This window comes from Delphinapterus leucas, chromosome 10, assembly GCF_059928025.1.
Source record: "Delphinapterus leucas isolate spDelLeu-1000000601 "Yukka" chromosome 10, BTC_Dleu_Yukka2, whole genome shotgun sequence".
Lineage (NCBI taxonomy): Eukaryota > Metazoa > Chordata > Mammalia > Artiodactyla > Monodontidae > Delphinapterus > Delphinapterus leucas.
In genome coordinates this window covers 62,255,718-62,274,239 of record NC_143138.1, presented here as the reverse complement: position 1 = coordinate 62,274,239, position 18,522 = coordinate 62,255,718, and positions in this window count along the sequence as shown.

Genomic DNA, 18,522 nt, shown 5'->3' with positions numbered 1-18,522 from the left:
AGCTAGGCGAGGGTTTCCCTGGCTGCACTCCTCACAAACGCTAAAAGCGTTAAGTGCTCAAGAGGGCATGCCCAAAAGGGAAGCCTACCATTGCTGTTGCCGGGATCGTAAATTGGTAACAGCCGGTATGAAGGTCAGTAGGCAAGTTCCTTACCAAACTAAACACTGGAGGGACCCCGAGATTCGGCACACACGCTGCAGGTCGTATAACCAGAGACCAGCATCATTGGAAGGAAGCACTTGCACCCCAGCGGTCGTTGTGGTACCCTTTACCACAGCCAAGACATACAAAGGAACGACATGTCGAGCGCGGGGTGAATGCAGAAAGCTGTTCTGCTACCTACATTCCCTCGACTACCACTCATCCACAGAACAAAATGATCTCATACTATTTGCAGCAGCATGGATGGAGCAGTCGATGATCTCACTGATTCTGGTAAATTAGAGGCAGCAAGGCACAAATCCCAGGCTATCTCTTATATGTGCAGTCTAAATAGGGATACAAAGGAAGCAGCATACAAAGGAAACACAGGTTTACAAAGGGAAGAGAGAAGCGTGGAATTCTCAGAGGGGGATATTGGAGACCCGGGAAGGGGGAAGTAGGAAGCTGGGATTCTCAGACACACGCTTAACGTATCAAAAAGTGCTCATCAAGGGCGACCCAACCGAAAGCATAGGGAGCGCTACAAAACTTTCCTCAATAAACTGACAGGGCAAAGAACCCGAAACGCTCCAGGGACAGCTCCGATTATAATTGCATCAAGGGGCTGTAGAACTCAAACAGACGCAACGTTGTTTATTAACTATGCTGAAAGGGAAAAGGAGTATTGAAAGACAAGGCAAGGAAGGGGTTAAGAAATGCCTTTCCTCTGTTACCTCAGGCCTCTGCGACGTCATCGGCTGGAGTCACACCCCTGGAGCCTCGGCGGGCCTGGGTCCCAAGGCTGGAGTATGCTGCTGCTGAGGGAGCAAGGGAGGAGGACGTGCCACCTGACCAGCGACCCCTCGGACCTCTAGTGTCCATTCTCCCCTGCGTGGTACCACAGTCTCCCGGTCCAACGTGGCCCTCCTACGGGTAAGCAAAGCCTGGTGTACCCAAGTGACGGTGGAGCAGCTGAGAGGGAAGAGCTGTGAGGAAACCGGCTCTCCACGGCTCCTGCTAGGCAGGTCCCCACCTCCAGCCCACTTCGTTAGAGTCGCCCCACCTGCGAAGCACGGCACCCACCGAGTAGCCCACTTACAAGTCTTGCGATACGCCTGGGGTGCGGCAGTGCAGGTTAAGGGGCAGGAGGCGAGGATACACAAGCCCTGGGGTGTGTGTTTAGCCACGTTCGACTCCCCATGTTTCTTCCAACACCGGGACGCTCGCTAAGGCTTTGTTTCCCCAAGTTACCAGAGAGGACACGGAGTAGTGCTGCCGCCTTGTGGCACACTGCCGTAACAACCTTACAAACCGTGCCGAAGGGCACCTATCATTCACAATGCCTGCGGCCTGCCGCTTTGCAAACGCAGCCCTGCCCTCAAGAAATATCCTGGGCTAGGTAATCTGAAGTGAATTCAAAACAGGGCCGACTCTCAGGCAGAAACCTTTCAAGACCTCAGTGGTGCTCACCCGCGTTTTAGAAAACAGCACATTCAAATGAAAAGATGCTCAGGATCTGTCATGATTAGAGAGTGCAAAGGAAGCTAGGCGAGGGTTTCCCTGGCTGCAGTCCTCACAAACGCTAAAAGCGTTAAGTGCTCAAGAGGGCATGCCCAAAAGGGAAGCCTACCATTGCTGTTGCCGGGATCGGAAAATGGTAACAGCCGGTATGAAGGTCAGTAGGCAAGTTCCTTACCAAACTAAACACTGGAGGGACCCCGAGATTAGGCACACACGCTGCAGGTCGTATAACCAGAGACTAGCATCATTGGAAGGAAGCACTTGCACCCCAGCGGTCGTTCTGGTACCCTTTACCACAGCCAAGACATACAAAGGAACGACATGCCGAGCGCGGGGTGAATGCAGAAAGCTGTTCTGCTACCTACATTCCCTCGACTACCACTCATCCACAGAACAAAATGATCTCATACTATTTGCAGCAGCATGGATGGAGCAGTCGATGATCTCACTCATTCTGGTAAATTAGAGGCAGCAAGGCACAAATCCCAGGCTATCTCTTATATGTGCAGTCTAAATAGGGATACAAAGGAAGCAGCATACAAAGGAAACACAGGTTTACAAAGGGAACAGAGAAGCGTGGAGTTCTCAGAGGGGGATATTGGAGACCCGGGAAGGGGGAAGTAGGAAGCTGGGATTCTCAGACACACGCTTAACGTATCAAAAAGTGCTCATCAAGGGCGACCCAACCGAAAGCATAGGGAGCGCTACAAAACTTTCTTCAATAAACTGACAGGGCAAAGAACCCGAAACGCTCCAGGGACAGCTCCGATTATAATTGCATCAAGGGGCTGTAGAACTCAAACAGACGCAACGTTGTTTATTAACTATGCTGAAAGGGAAAAGGAGTATTCAAAGACAAGGCAAGGAAGGGGTTAAGAAATGCCTTTCCTCTGTTACCTCAGGCCTCTGCGACGTCATCGGCTGGAGTCACAACCCTGGAGCCTCGGCGGGCCTGGGTCCCAAGGCTGGAGTATGCTGCTGCTGAGGGAGCAAGGGAGGAGGACGTGCCACCTGACCAGCGACCCCTCGGACCTCTAGTGCCCATTCTCCCCTGCGTGGTACCACAGTCTCCCGGTCCAACGTGGCCCTCCTTCGGGTAAGCAAAGCCTGGTGTACCCAAGTGACGGTGGAGCAGCTGAGAGGGAAGAGCTGTGAGGAAACCGGCTCTCCACGGCTCCTGCTAGGCAGATTCCCACCTCCAGCCCACTTCGTTACAGCCGCCCCACCTGCGAAGCACGGCACCCACCGAGTAGCCCACATACAAGTCTTGCGATATGCCTGGGGTGGGGCAGTGCAGGTTAAGGGGCAGGAGGCGAGGATACACAAGCCCTGGTGTGTGTGTTTAGCCACGTTCGACTCCCCATGTCCCGTCCAACACCGGGACCCCCGCTAAGGCTTTGTTTCCCCAAGTTACCAGAGAGGACACGGAGTAGTGCTGCCGCCTTGTGGCACACTGCCGTAACAACCTTACAAACCGTGCCGAAGGGCACCTATCATTCACAATGCCTGCGGCCTGCCGCTTTGCAAACGCAGCCCTGCCCTCAAGAAATATCCTGGGCTAGGTAATCTGAACTAAATTCAAAGCAGGGCCGACTCTCAGGCAGAAACCTTTCAAGACCTCAGTGGTACTCACCCGCGTTTTAGAAAACAGCACATTCAAATGAAAAGATGCTCAGGATCTGTCATGATTAGACAGTGCAAAGGAAGCTAGGCGAGGGTTTCCCTGGCTGCAGTCCTCACCAACGCTAAAAGCGTTAAGTGCTCAAGAGGGCATGCCCAAAAGGGAAGCCTACCATTGCTGTTGCCGGGATCGTAAATTGGTAACAGCCGGTATGAAGGTCAGTAGGCAAGTTCCTTACCAAACTAAACACTGGAGGGACCCCGAGATTCGGCACACACGCTGCAGGTCGTATAACCAGAGACCAGCATCATTGGAAGGAAGCACTTGCACCCCAGCGGTCGTTGTGGTACCCTTTACCACAGCCAAGACATACAAAGGAACGACATGTCGAGCGCGGGGTGAATGCAGAAAGCTGTTCTGCTACCTACATTCCCTCGACTACCACTCATCCACAGAACAAAATGATCTCATACTATTTGCAGCAGCATGGATGGAGCAGTCGATGATCTCACTAATTCTGGTAAATTAGAGGCAGCAAGGCACAAATCCCAGGCTATCTCTTATATGTGCAGTCTAAATAGGGATACAAAGGAAGCAGCATACAAAGGAAACACAGGTTTACAAAGGGAAGAGAGAAGCGTGGAGTTCTCAGAGGGGGATATTGGAGACCCGGGAAGGGGGAAGTAGGAAGCTGGGATTCTCAGACACACGCTTAACGTATCAAAAAGTGCTCATCAAGGGCGACCCAACCGAAAGCATAGGGAGCGCTACAAAACTTTCCTCAATAAACTGACAGGGCAAAGAACCCGAAACGCTCCAGGGACAGCTCCGATTATAATTGCATCAAGGGGCTGTAGAACTCAAACAGACGCAACGTTGTTTATTAACTATGCTGAAAGGGAAAAGGAGTATTCAAAGACAAGGCAAGGAAGGGGTTAAGAAATGCCTTTCCTCTGTTACCTCAGGCCTCTGCGACGTCATCGGCTGGAGTCACACCCCTGGAGCCTCGGCGGGCCTGGGTCCCAAGGCTGGAGTATGCTGCTGCTGAGGGAGCAAGGGAGGAGGACGTGCCACCTGACCAGCGACCCCTCGGACCTCTAGTGCCCATTCTCCCCTGCGTGGTACCACAGTCTCCCGGTCCAACGTGGCCCTCCTACGGGTAAGCAAATCCTGGTGTACCCAAGTGACGGTGGAGCAGCTGAGAGGGAAGAGCTGTGAGGAAACCGGCTCTCCACGGCTCCTGCTAGGCAGGTCCCCACCTCCAGCCCACTTCGTTACAGCCGCCCCACTTGCGAAGCACGGTACCCACCGAGTAGCCCACTTACAAGTCTTGCGATATGCCTGGGGTGGGGCAGTGCAGGTTAAGGGGCAGGAGGCGAGGATACACAAGCCCTGGGGTGTGTGTTTAGCCACGTTCGACTCCCCATGTCCCGTCCAACACCGGGACCCCCGCTAAGGCTTTGTTTCCCCAAGTTACCAGAGAGGACACGGAGTAGTGCTGCCGCCTTGTGGCACACTGCCGTAACAACCTTACAAACCGTGCCGAAGGGCACCTATCATTCACAATGCCTGCGGCCTGCCGCTTTGCAAACGCAGCCCTGCCCTCAAGAAATATCCTGGGCTAGGTAATCTGAAGTGAATTCAAAGCAGGGCCGACTCTCAGGCAGAAACCTTTCAAGACCTCAGTGGTACTCACCCGCGTTTTAGAAAACAGCACATTCAAATGAAAAGATGCTCAGGATCTGTCATGATTAGAGAGTGCAAAGGAAGCTAGGCGAGGGTTTCCCTGGCGGCAGTCCTCACAAACGCTAAAAGCGTTAAGTGCTCAAGAGGGCATGCCCAAAAGGGAAGCCTACCATTGCTGTTGCCGGGATCGTAAATTGGTAACAGCCGGTATGAAGGTCAGTAGGCAAGTTCCTTACCAAACTAAACACTGGAGGGACCCCGAGATTCGGCACACACGCTGCAGGTCGTATAACCAGAGACCAGCATCATTGGAAGGAAGCACTTGCACCCCAGCGGTCGTTGTGGTACCCTTTACCACAGCCAAGACATACAAAGGAACGACATGTCGAGCGCGGGGTGAATGCAGAAAGCTGTTCTGCTACCTACATTCCCTCGACTACCACTCATCCACAGAACAAAATGATCTCATACTATTTGCAGCAGCATGGATGGAGCAGTCGATGATCTCACTCATTCTGGTAAATTCGAGGCAGCAAGGCACAAATCCCAGGCTATCTCTTATATGTGCAGTCTAAATAGGGATACAAAGGAAGCAGCATACAAAGGAAACACAGGTTTACAAAGGGAAGAGAGAAGCGTGGAGTTCTCAGAGGGGGGATATTGGAGACCCGGGATGGGGGAAGTAGGAAGCTGGGATTCTCAGACACACGCTTAACGTATCAAAAAGTGCTCATCAAGGGCGACCGAACCGAAAGCATAGGGAGCGCTACAAAACTTTCCTCAATAAACTGACAGGGCAAAGAACCCGAAACGCTCCAGGGACAGCTCCGATTATAATTGCATCAAGGGGCTGTAGAACTCAAACAGACGCAACGTTGTTTATTAACTATGCTGAAAGGGAAAAGGAGTATTCAAAGACAAGGCAAGGAAGGGGTTAAGAAATGCCTTTCCTCTGTTACCTCAGGCCTCTGCGACGTCATCGGCTGGAGTCACACCCCTGGAGCCTCGGCGGGCCTGGGTCCCAAGGCTGGAGTATGCTGCTGCTGAGGGAGCAAGGGAGGAGGACGTGCCACCTGACCAGCGACCCCTCGGACCTCTAGTGCCCATTCTCCTCTGCGTGGTACCACAGTCTCCCGGTCCAACGTGGTCCTCCTACGGGTAAGCAAATCCTGGTGTACCCAAGTGACGGTGGAGCAGCTGAGAGGGAAGAGCTGTGAGGAAACCGGCTCTCCACGGCTCCTGCTAGGCAGGTGTCCACCTCCAGCCCACTTCGTTAGAGTCGCCCCACCTGCGAAGCACGGCACCCACCGAGTAGCCCACTTACAAGTGTTGCGATACGCCTGGGGTGCGGCAGTGCAGGTTAAGGGGCAGGAGGCGAGGATACACAAGCCCTGGGGTGTGTGTTTAGCCACGTTCGACTCCCCATGTCCCGTCCAACACCGGGACCCCCGCTAAGGCTTTGTTTCCCCAAGTTACCAGAGAGGACACGGAGTAGTGCTGCCGCCTTGTGGCACACTGCCGTAACAACCTTACAAACCGTGCCGAAGGGCACCTATCATTCACAATGCCTGCGGCCTGCCGCTTTGCGAACGCAGCCCTGCCCTCAAGAAATATCCTGGGCTAGGTAATCTGAAGTGAATTCAAAGCAGGGCCGACTCTCAGGCAGAAACCTTTCAAGACCTCAGTGGTACTCACCCGCGTTTTAGAAAACAGCACATTCAAATGAAAAGATGCTCAGGATCTGTCATGATTAGACAGTGCAAAGGAAGCTAGGCGAGGGTTTCCCTGGCTGCAGTCCTCACCAACGCTAAAAGCGTTAAGTGCTCAAGAGGGCATGCCCAAAAGGGAAGCCTACCATTGCTGTTGCCGGGATCGTAAATTGGTAACAGCCGGTATGAAGGTCAGTAGGCAAGTTCCTTACCAAACTAAACACTGGAGGGACCCCGAGATTCGGCACACACGCTGCAGGTCGTATAACCAGAGACCAGCATCATTGGAAGGAAGCACTTGCACCCCAGCGGTCGTTGTGGTACCCTTTACCACAGCCAAGACATACAAAGGAACGACATGTCGAGCGCGGGGTGAATGCAGAAAGCTGTTCTGCTACCTACATTCCCTCGACTACCACTCATCCACAGAACAAAATGATCTCATACTATTTGCAGCAGCATGGATGGAGCAGTCGATGATCTCACTCATTCTGGTAAATTAGAGGCAGCAAGGCACAAATCCCAGGCTATCTCTTATATGTGCAGTCTAAATAGGGATACAAAGGAAGCAGCATACAAAGGAAACACAGGTTTACAAAGGGAAGAGAGAAGCGTGGAGTTCTCAGAGGGGGATATTGGAGACCCGGGAAGGGGGAAGTAGGAAGCTGGGATTCTCAGACACACGCTTAACGTATCAAAAAGTGCTCATCAAGGGCGACCCAACCGAAAGCATAGGGAGCGCTACAAAACTTTCCTCAATAAACTGACAGGGCAAAGAACCCGAAACGCTCCAGGGACAGCTCCGATTATAATTGCATCAAGGGGCTGTAGAACTCAAACAGACGCAACGTTGTTTATTAACTATGCTGAAAGGGAAAAGGAGTATTCAAAGACAAGGCAAGGAAGGGGTTAAGAAATGCCTTTCCTCTGTTACCTCAGGCCTCTGCGACGTCATCGGCTGGAGTCACACCCCTGGAGCCTCGGCGGGCCTGGGTCCCAAGGCTGGAGTATGCTGCTGCTGAGGGAGCAAGGGAGGAGGACGTGCCACCTGACCAGCGAGCCCTCGGACCTCTAGTGCCCATTCTCCCCTGCGTGGTACCACAGTCTCCCGGTCCAACGTGGCCCTCCTACGGGTAAGCAAAGCCTGGTGTACCCAAGTGACGGTGGAGCAGCTGAGAGGGAAGAGCTGTGAGGAAACCGGCTCTCCACGGCTCCTGCTAGGCAGGTCCCCACCTCCAGCCCACTTCGTTACAGCCGCCCCACCTGCGAAGCACGGCACCCACCGAGTAGCCCACTTACAAGTCTTGCGATATGCCTGGGGTGGGGCAGTGCAGGTTAAGGGGCAGGAGGCGAGGATACACAAGCCCTGGGGTGTGTGTTTAGCCACGTTCGACTCCCCATGTCCCGTCCAACACCGGGACCCCCGCTAAGGCTTTGTTTCCCCAAGTTACCAGAGAGGACACGGAGTAGTGCTGCCGCCTTGTGGCACACTGCCGTAACAACCTTACAAACCGTGCCGAAGGGCACCTATCATTCACAATGCCTGCGGCCTGCCTCTTTGCAAACGCAGCCCTGCCCTCAAGAAATATCCTGGGCTAGGTAATCTGAAGTGAATTCAAAGCACGGCCGACTCTCAGGCAGAAACCTTTCAAGACTTCAGTGGTACTCACCCGCGTTTTAGAAAACAGCACATTCAAATGAAAAGATGCTCAGGATCTGTCCTGATTAGAGAGTGCAAAGGAAGCTAGGCGACGGTTTCCCTGGCTGCAGTCCTCACCAACGCTAAAAGCGTTAAGTGCTCAAGAGGGCATGCCCAAAAGGGAAGCCTACCATTGCTGTTGCCGGGATCGTAAATTGGTAACAGCCGGTATGAAGGTCAGTAGGCAAGTTCCTTACCAAACTAAACACTGGAGGGACCCCGAGATTCCGCAAACCCGCTGCAGGTCGTATAACCAGAGACTAGCATCATAGGAAGGAAGCACTTGCACCCCACCGGTCGTTGTGGTACCCTTTACCACAGCCAAGACATACAAAGGAACGACATGTCGAGCGCGGGGTGAATGCAGAAAGCTGTTCTGCTACCTACATTCCCTCGACTACCACTCATCCACAGAACAAAATGATCTCATACTATTTGCAGCAGCATGGATGGAGCAGTCGATGATCTCACTCATTCTGGTAAATTCGAGGCAGCAAGGCACAAATCCCAGGCTATCTCTTATATGTGCAGTCTAAATAGGGATACAAAGGAAGCAGCATACAAAGGAAACACAGGTTTACAAAGGGAAGAGAGAAGCGTGGAGTTCTCAGAGGGGGATATTGGAGACCCGGGAAGGGGGAAGTAGGAAGCTGGGATTCTCAGACACACGCTTAACGTATCAAAAAGTGCTCATCAAGGGCGACCCAACCGAAAGCATAGGGAGCGCCACAAAACTTTCCTCAATAAACTGACAGGGCAAAGAACCCGAAACGCTCCAGGGACAGCTCCGATTATAATTGCATCAAGGGGCTGTAGAACTCAAACAGACGCAACGTTGTTTATTAACTATGCTGAAAGGGAAAAGGAGTATTCAAAGACAAGGCAAGGAAGGGGTTAAGAAATGCCTTTCCTCTGTTACCTCAGGCCTCTGCGACGTCATCGGCTGGAGTCACACCCCTGGAGCCTTGGCGGGCCTAAGTCCCAAGGCTGGAGTATGCTGCTGCTGAGGGAGCAAGGGAGAAGTACGTGCCACCTGACCAGCGACCCCTCGGACCTCTAGTGCCCATTCTCCCCTGCGTGGTACCACAGTCTCCCGGTCCAACGTGGCCCTCCTACGGGTAAGCAAAGCCTGGTGTACCCAAGTGACGGTGGAGCAGCTGAGAGGGAAGAGCTGTGAGGAAACCGGCTCTCCACGGCTCCTGCTAGGCAGGTCCCCACCTCCAGCCCACTTCGTTAGAGTCGCCCCACCTGCGAAGCACGGCACCCACCGAGTAGCCCACTTACAAGTCTTGCGATACGCCTGGGGTGCGGCAGTGCAGGTTAAGGGGCAGGAGGCGAGGATACACACGCCCTGGGGTGTGTGTTTAGCCACGTTCGACTCCCCATGTCCCGTCCAACACCGGGACCCCCGCTAAGGCTTTGTTTCCCCAAGTTACCAGAGAGGACACGGAGTAGTGCTGCCGCCTTGTGGCACACTGCCGTAACAACCTTACAAACCGTGCCGAAGGGCACCTATCATTCACAATGCCTGCGGCCTGCCGCTTTGCAAACGCAGCCCTGCCCTCAAGAAATATCCTGGGCTAGGTAATCTGAAGTGAATTCAAAGCACGGCCGACTCTCAGGCAGAAACCTTTCAAGACCTCAGTGGTACTCACCCGCGTTTTAGAAACCCGCGCGTTCAAATGAAAAGATGCTCAGGATCTGTCATGATTAGAGAGTGCAAAGGAAGCTAGGCGAGGGTTTCCCTGGCTGCAGTCCTCACAAACGCTAAAAGCCTTAAGTGCTCAAGACGGCATGCCCAAAAGGGAAGCCTACCATTGCTGTTGCCGGGATCGTAAATTGGTAACAGCCGGTATGAAGGTCAGTAGGCAAGTTCCTTACCAAACTAAACACTGGAGGGACCCCGAGATTCGGCACACACGCTGCAGGTCGTATAACCAGAGACCAGCATCATTGGAAGGAAGCACTTGCACCCCAGCGGTCGTTGTGGTACCCTTTACCACAGCCAAGACATACAAAGGAACGACATGTCGAGCGCGGGGTGAATGCAGAAAGCTGTTCTGCTACCTACATTCCCTCGACTACCACTCATCCACAGAACAAAATGATCTCATACTATTTGCAGCAGCATAGATGGAGCAGTCGATGATCTCACTAATTCTGGTAAATTAGAGGCAGCAAGGCACAAATCCCAGGCTATCTCTTATATGTGCAGTCTAAATAGGGATACAAAGGAAGCAGCATACAAAGGAAACACAGGTTTACAAAGGGAAGAGAGAAGCGTGGAGTTCTCAGAGGGGGGATATTGGAGACCCGGGAAAGGGGAAGTAGGAAGCTGGGATTCTCAGACACACGCTTAACGTATCAAAAAGTGCTCATCAAGGGAGACCCAACCGAAAGCATAGGGAGCGCTACAAAACATTCCTCAATAAACTGACAGGGCAAAGAACCCGAAACGCTACAGGGACAGCTCCGATTATAATTGCATCAAGGGGCTGTAGAACTCAAACAGAAGCATCGTTGTATATCAACTATGCTGAAAGGGCAAAGGACTATTCAATGACAAGGCAAGGAAGGGGTTAAGAAATGCCTTTCGTCTGTTACCTCAGGCCTCTGTGATGTCGTCGCCTGGAGTCACAACCCTGGAGCCTCGGCGGGCCTAAGTCCCAAGGCTGGAGTATGCTGCTGCTGAGGGAGCAAGGGAGGAGGACGTGCCACCTGACCAGCGACCCCTCGGACCTCTAGTGCCCATTCTCCCCTGCGTGACACCACAGTCTCCCGGTCCAACGTGGCCCTCCTACGGGTAAGCAAAGCCTGGTGTACCCAAGTGACGGTGGAGCAGCTGAGAGGGAAGAGCTGTGAGGAAACCGGCTCTCCACGGCTCCTGCTAGGCAGGTCCCCACCTCCAGCCCACTTCGTTAGAGTCGCCCCACCTGCGAAGCACGGCACCCACCGAGTAGCCCACTTACAAGTCTTGCGATACGCCTGGGGTGCGGCAGTGCAGGTTAAGGGGGAGGAGGCGAGGATACACAAGCCCTGGGGTGTGTGTTTAGCCACGTTCGACTCCCCATGTCCCGTCCAACACCGGGACCCCCGCTAAGGCTTTGTTTCCCCAACTTACCAGAGAGGACACGGAGTAGTGCTGCCGCCTTGTGGCACACTGCCGTAACAACCTTACAAACCGTGCCGAAGGGCACCTATCATTCACAATGCCTGCGGCCTGCCGCTTTGCAAACGCAGCCCTGCCCTCAAGAAATATCCTGGGCTAGGTAATCTGAAGTGAATTCAAAGCAGGGCTGACTCTCAGGCAGAAACCTTTCAAGACCTCAGTGGTGGTCACCCGCGTTTTGGAAAACAGCACATTCAAATGAAAAGATGCTCAGGATCTGTCATGATTAGACAGTGCAAAGGAAGCTAGGCGAGGGTTTCCCTGGCTGCAGTCCTCACAAACGCTAAAAGCGTTAAGTGCTCAAGAGGGCATGCCCAAAAGGGAAGCCTACCATTGCTGTTGCCGGGATCGTAAATTGGTAACAGCCGGTATGAAGGTCAGTAGGCAAGTTCCTTACCAAACTAAACACTGGAGGGACCCCGAGATTCGGCACACACGCTGCAGGTCGTATAACCAGAGACCAGCATCATCGGAAGGAAGCACTTGCACCCCAGCGGTCGTTGTGGTACCCTTTACCACAGCCAAGACACACAAAGGAACGACATGTCGAGCGCGGGGTGAATGCAGAAAGCTGTTCTGCTACCTACATTCCCTCGACTACCACTCATCCACAGAACAAAATGATCTCATACTATTTGCAGCAGCATGGATGGAGCAGTCGATGATCTCACTAATTCTGGTAAATTAGAGGCAGCAAGGCACAAATCCCAGGCTATCTCTTATATGTGCAGTCTAAATAGGGATACAAAGGAAGCAGCATACAAAGGAAACACAGGTTTACAAAGGGAAGAGAGAAGCGTGGAGTTCTCAGAGGGGGATATTGGAGACCCGGGAAGGGGGAAGTAGGAAGCTGGGATTCTCAGACACACGCTTAACGTATCAAAAAGTGCTCATCAAGGGCGACCCAACCGAAAGCATAGGGAGCGCTACAAAACATTCCTCAATAAACTGACAGGGCAAAGAACCCGAAACGCTCCAGGGACAGCTCCGATTATAATTGCATCAAGGGGCTGTAGAACTCAAACAGACGCAACGTTGTTTATTAACTATGCTGAAAGGGAAAAGGAGTATTTAAAGACAAGGCAAGGAAGGGGTTAAGAAATGCCTTTCCTCTGTTACCTCAGGACGTCATCGGCTGGAGTCACACCCCTGGAGCCTCGGCGGGCCTGGGTCCCAAGGCTGGAGTATGCTGCTGCTGAGGGAGCAAGGGAGGAGGACGTGCCACCTGACCAGCGACCCCTCGGACCTCTAGTGCCCATTCTCCCCTGCGTGGTACCACAGTCTCCCGGTCCAACGTGGCCCTCCTACGGGTAAGCAAAGCCTGGTGTACCCAAGTGACGGTGGAGCAGCTGAGAGGGAAGAGCTGTGAGGAAACCGGCTCTCCACGGCTCCTGCTAGGCAGGTCCCCACCTCCAGCCCACTTCGTTACAGCCGCCCCACCTGCGAAGCACGGCACCCACCGAGTAGCCCACTTACAAGTCTTGCGATATGCCTGGGGTGGGGCAGTGCAGGTTAAGGGGCAGGAGGCGAGGATACACAAGCCCTGGTGTGTGTGTTTAGCCACGTTCGACTCCCCATGTCCCGTCCAACACCGGGACCCCCGCTAAGGCTTTGTTTCCCCAAGTTACCAGAGAGGACACGGAGTAGTGCTGCCGCCTTGTGGCACACTGCCGTAACAACCTTACAAACCGTGCCGAAGGGCACCTATCATTCACAATGCCTGCGGCCTGCCGCTTTGCAAACGCAGCCCTGCCCTCAAGAAATATCCTGGGCTAGGTAATCTGAAGTGAATTCAAAGCAGGGCCGACTCTCAGGCAGAAACCTTTCAAGACCTCAGTGGTGCTCACCCGCGTTTTAGAAAACAGCACATTCAAATGAAAAGGTGCTCAGGATCTGTCAGGATTAGACAGTGCAAAGGAAGCTAGGCGAGGGTTTCCCTGGCTGCAGTCCTCACCAACGCTAAAAGCGTTAAGTGCTCAAGAGGGCATGCCCAAAAGGGAAGCCTACCATTGCTGTTGCCGGGATCGTAAATTGGTAACAGCCGGTATGAAGGTCAGTAGGCAAGTTCCTTACCAAACTAAACACTGGAGGGACCCCGAGATTCCGCAAACCCGCTGCAGGTCGTATAACCAGAGACTAGCATCATTGGAAGGAAGCACTTGCACCCCAGCGGTCGTTGTGGTACCCTTTACCACAGCCAAGACATACAAAGGAACGACATGTCGAGCGCGGGGTGAATGCAGAAAGCTGTTCTGCTACCTACATTCCCTCGACTACCACTCATCCACAGAACAAAATGATCTCATACTATTTGCAGCAGCACGGATGGAGCAGTCGATGATCTCACTGATTCTGGTAAATTAGAGGCAGCAAGGCACAAATCCCAGGCTATCTCTTATATGTGCAGTCTAAATAGGGATACAAAGGAAGCAGCATACAAAGGAAACACAGGTTTACAAAGGGAAGAGAGAAGCGTGGAGTTCTCAGAGGGGGATATTGGAGACCCGGGAAGGGGGAAGTAGGAAGCTGGGATTCTCAGACACACGCTTAACGTATCAAAAAGTGCTCATCAAGGGCGACCCAACCGAAAGCATAGGGAGCGCCACAAAACTTTCCTCAATAAACTGACAGGGCAAAGAACCCGAAACGCTCCAGGGACAGCTCCGATTATAATTGCATCAAGGGGCTGTAGAACTCAAACAGACGCAACGTTGTTTATTAACTATGCTGAAAGGGAAAAGGAGTATTCAAAGACAAGGCAAGGAAGGGGTTAAGAAATGCCTTTCCTCTGTTACCTCAGGCCTCTGCGACGTCATCGGCTGGAGTCACACCCCTGGAGCCTTGGCGGGCCTAAGTCCCAAGGCTGGAGTATGCTGCTGCTGAGGGAGCAAGGGAGAAGTACGTGCCACCTGACCAGCGACCCCTCGGACCTCTAGTGCCCATTCTCCCCTGCGTGGTACCACAGTCTCCCGGTCCAACGTGGCCCTCCTACGGGTAAGCAAAGCCTGGTGTACCCAAGTGACGGTGGAGCAGCTGAGAGGGAAGAGCTGTGAGGAAACCGGCTCTCCACGGCTCCTGCTAGGCAGGTCCCCACCTCCAGCCCACTTCGTTAGAGTCGCCCCACCTGCGAAGCACGGCACCCACCGAGTAGCCCACTTACAAGTCTTGCGATACGCCTGGGGTGCGGCAGTGCAGGTTAAGGGGCAGGAGGCGAGGATACACACGCCCTGGGGTGTGTGTTTAGCCACGTTCGACTCCCCATGTCACGTCCAACACCGGGACCCCCGCTAAGGCTTTGTTTCCCCAAGTTACCAGAGAGGACACGGAGTAGTGCTGCCGCCTTGTGGCACACTGCCGTAACAACCTTACAAACCGTGCCGAAGGGCACCTATCATTCACAATGCCTGCGGCCTGCCGCTTTGCAAACGCAGCCCTGCCCTCAAGAAATATCCTGGGCTAGGTAATCTGAAGTGAATTCAAAGCAGGGCCGACTCTCAGGCAGAAACCTTTCAAGACCTCAGTGGTACTCACCCGCGTTTTAGAAAACCGCGCATTCAAATGAAAAGATGCTCAGGATCTGTCATGATTAGAGAGTGCAAAGGAAGCTAGGCGAGGGTTTCCCTGGCTGCAGTCCTCACAAACGCTAAAAGCCTTAAGTGCTCAAGACGGCATGCCCAAAAGGGAAGCCTACCATTGCTGTTGCCGGGATCGTAAATTGGTAACAGCCGGTATGAAGGTCAGTAGGCAAGTTCCTTACCAAACTACACACTGGAGGGACCCCGAGATTCGGCACACACGCTGCAGGTCGTATAACCAGAGACCAGCATCATTGGAAGGAATCACTTGCACCCCAGCGGTCGTTGTGGTACCCTTTACCACAGCCAAGACATACAAAGGAACGACATGTCGAGCGCGGGGTGAATGCAGAAAGCTGTTCTGCTACCTACATTCCCTCGACTACCACTCATCCACAGAACAAAATGATCTCATACTATTTGCAGCAGCATAGATGGAGCAGTCGATGATCTCACTAATTCTGGTAAATTAGAGGCAGCAAGGCACAAATCCCAGGCTATCTCTTATATGTGCAGTCTAAATAGGGATACAAAGGAAGCAGCATACAAAGGAAACACAGGTTTACAAAGGGAAGAGAGAAGCGTGGAGTTCTCAGAGGGGGGATATTGGAGACCCGGGAAAGGGGAAGTAGGAAGCTGGGATTCTCAGACACACGCTTAACGTATCAAAAAGTGCGCATCAAGGGCGACCGAACCGAAAGCATAGGGAGCGCTACAAAACTTTCCTCAATAAACTGACAGGGCAAAGAACCCGAAACGCTCCAGGGACAGCTCCGATTATAATTGCATCAAGGGGCTGTAGAACTCAAACAGACGCAACGTTGTTTATTAACTATGCTGAAAGGGAAAAGGAGTATTCAAAGACAAGGCAAGGAAGGGGTTAAGAAATGCCTTTCCTCTGTTACCTCAGGCCTCTGCGACGTCAACGGCTGGAGTCAGGAGCCTCGGCGGGCCTGGGTCCCAAGGCTGGAGTATGCTGCTGCTGAGGGAGCAAGGGAGGAGGACGTGCCAACTGACCAGCGACCCCTCGGACCTCTAGTGCCCATTCTCCCCTGCGTGGTACCACAGTCTCCCGGTCCAACGTGGCCCTCCTACGGGTAAGCAAAGCCTGGTGTACCCAAGTGACGGTGGAGCAGCTGAGAGGGAAGACCTGTGAGGAAACCGGCTCTCCACGGCTCCTGCTAGGCAGGTTCCCACCTCCAGCCCACTTCGTTAGAGTCGCCCCACCTGCGAAGCACGGCACCCACCGAGTAGCCCACTTACAAGTCTTGCGATACGCCTGGGGTGCGGCAGTGCAGGTTAAGGGGCAGGAGGCGAGGATACACAAGCCCTGGGGTGTGTGTTTAGCCACGTTCGACTCCCCATGTCCCGTCCAACACCGGAACGCCCGCTAAGGCTTTGTTTCCCCAAGTTACCAAAGAGGACACGGAGTAGTGCTGCCGCCTTGTGGCACACTGCCGTAACAACCTTACAAACCGTGCCGAAGGGCACCTATCATTCACAATGCCTGCGGCCTGCCGCTTTGCAAACGCAGCCCTGCCCTCAAGAATTATCCTGGGCTAGGTAATCTGAAGTGAATTCAAAGCAGGGCCGACTCTCAGGCAGAAACCTTTCAAGACCTCAGTGGTGCTCACCCGCGTTTTAGAAAACAGCACATTCAAATGAAAAGATGCTCAGGATCTGTCATGATTAGACAGTGCAAAGGAAGCTAGGCGAGGGTTTCCCTGGCTGCAGTCCTCACAAACGCTAAAAGCGTTAAGTGCTCAAGAGGGCATGCCCAAAAGGGAAGCCTACCATTGCTGTTGCCGGGATCGTAAATTGGTAACAGCCGGTATGAAGGTCAGTAGGCAAGTTCCTTACCAAACTAAACACTGGAGGGACCCCGAGATTCGGCAAACCCGCTGCAGGTCGTATAACCAGAGACCAGCATCTTTGGAAGGAAGCACTTGCACCCCAGCGGTCGTTGTGGTACCCTTTACCACAGCCAAGACACACAAAGGAACGACATGTCGAGCGCGGGGTGAATGCAGAAAGCTGTTCTGCTACCTACATTCCCTCGACTACCACTCATCCACAGAACAAAATGATCTCATACTATTTGCAGCAGCATGGATGGAGCAGTCGATGATCTCACTAATTCTGGTAAATTAGAGGCAGCAAGGCACAAATCCCAGGCTATCTCTTATATGTGCAGTCTAAATAGGGATACAAAGGAAGCAGCATACAAAGGAAACACAGGTTCACAAAGGGAAGAGAGAAGCGTGGAGTTCTCAGAGGGGGATATTGGAGACCCGGGAAGGGGGAAGTAGGAAGCTGGAATTCTCAGACACACGCTTAACGTATCAAAAAGTGCTCATCAAGGGAGACCCAACCGAAAGCATAGGGAGCGCTACAAAACATTCCTCAATAAACTGACAGGGCAAAGAACCCGAAACGCTCCAGGGACAGCTCCGATTATAATTGCATCAAGGGGCTGTAGAACTCAAACAGACGCAACGTTGTTTATTAACTATGCTGAAAGGGAAAAGGAGTATTCAAAGACAAGGCAAGGAAGGGGTTAAGAAATGCCTTTCCTCTGTTACCTCAGGCCTCTACGACGTCATCGGCTGGAGTCACACCCCTGGAGCCTCGGCGGGCCTGGGTCCCAAGGCTGGAGTATGCTGCTGCTGAGGGAGCAAGGGAGGAGGACGTGCCACCTGACCAGCGACCCCTCGGACCTCTAGTGCCCATTCTCCCCTGCGTGGTACCACAGTCTCCCGGTCCAACGTGGCCCTCCTACGGGTAAGCAAAGCCTGGTGTACCCAAGTGACGGTGGAGCAGCTGAGAGGGAAGAGCTGTGAGGAAACCGGCTCTCCACGGCTCCTGCTAGGCAGGTCCCCACCTCCAGCCCACTTCGTTACAGCCGCCCCACCTGCGAAGCACGGCACCCACCGAGTAGCCCACTTACAAGTCTTGCGATATGCCTGGGGTGGGGCAGTGCAGGTTAAGGGGCAGGAGGCGAGGATACACAAGCCCTGGGGTGTGTGTTTAGCCACGTTCGACTCCCCATGTCCCGTCCAACACCGGGACCCCCGCTAAGGCTTTGTTTCCCCAAGTTACCAGAGAGGACACGGAGTAGTGCTGCTGCCTTGTGGCACACTGCCGTAACAACCTTACAAACCGTGCCGAAGGGCACCTATCATTCACAATGCCTGCGGCCTACCTCTTTGCAAACGCAGCCCTGCCCTCAAGAATTATCCTGGGCTAGGTAATCTGAAGTGAATTCAAAGCACGGCCGACTCTCAGGCAGAAACCTTTCAAGACTTCAGTGGTACTCACCCGCGTTTTAGAAAACAGCACATTCAAATGAAAAGATGCTCAGGATCTGTCATGATTAGAGAGTGCAAAGGAAGCTAGGCGA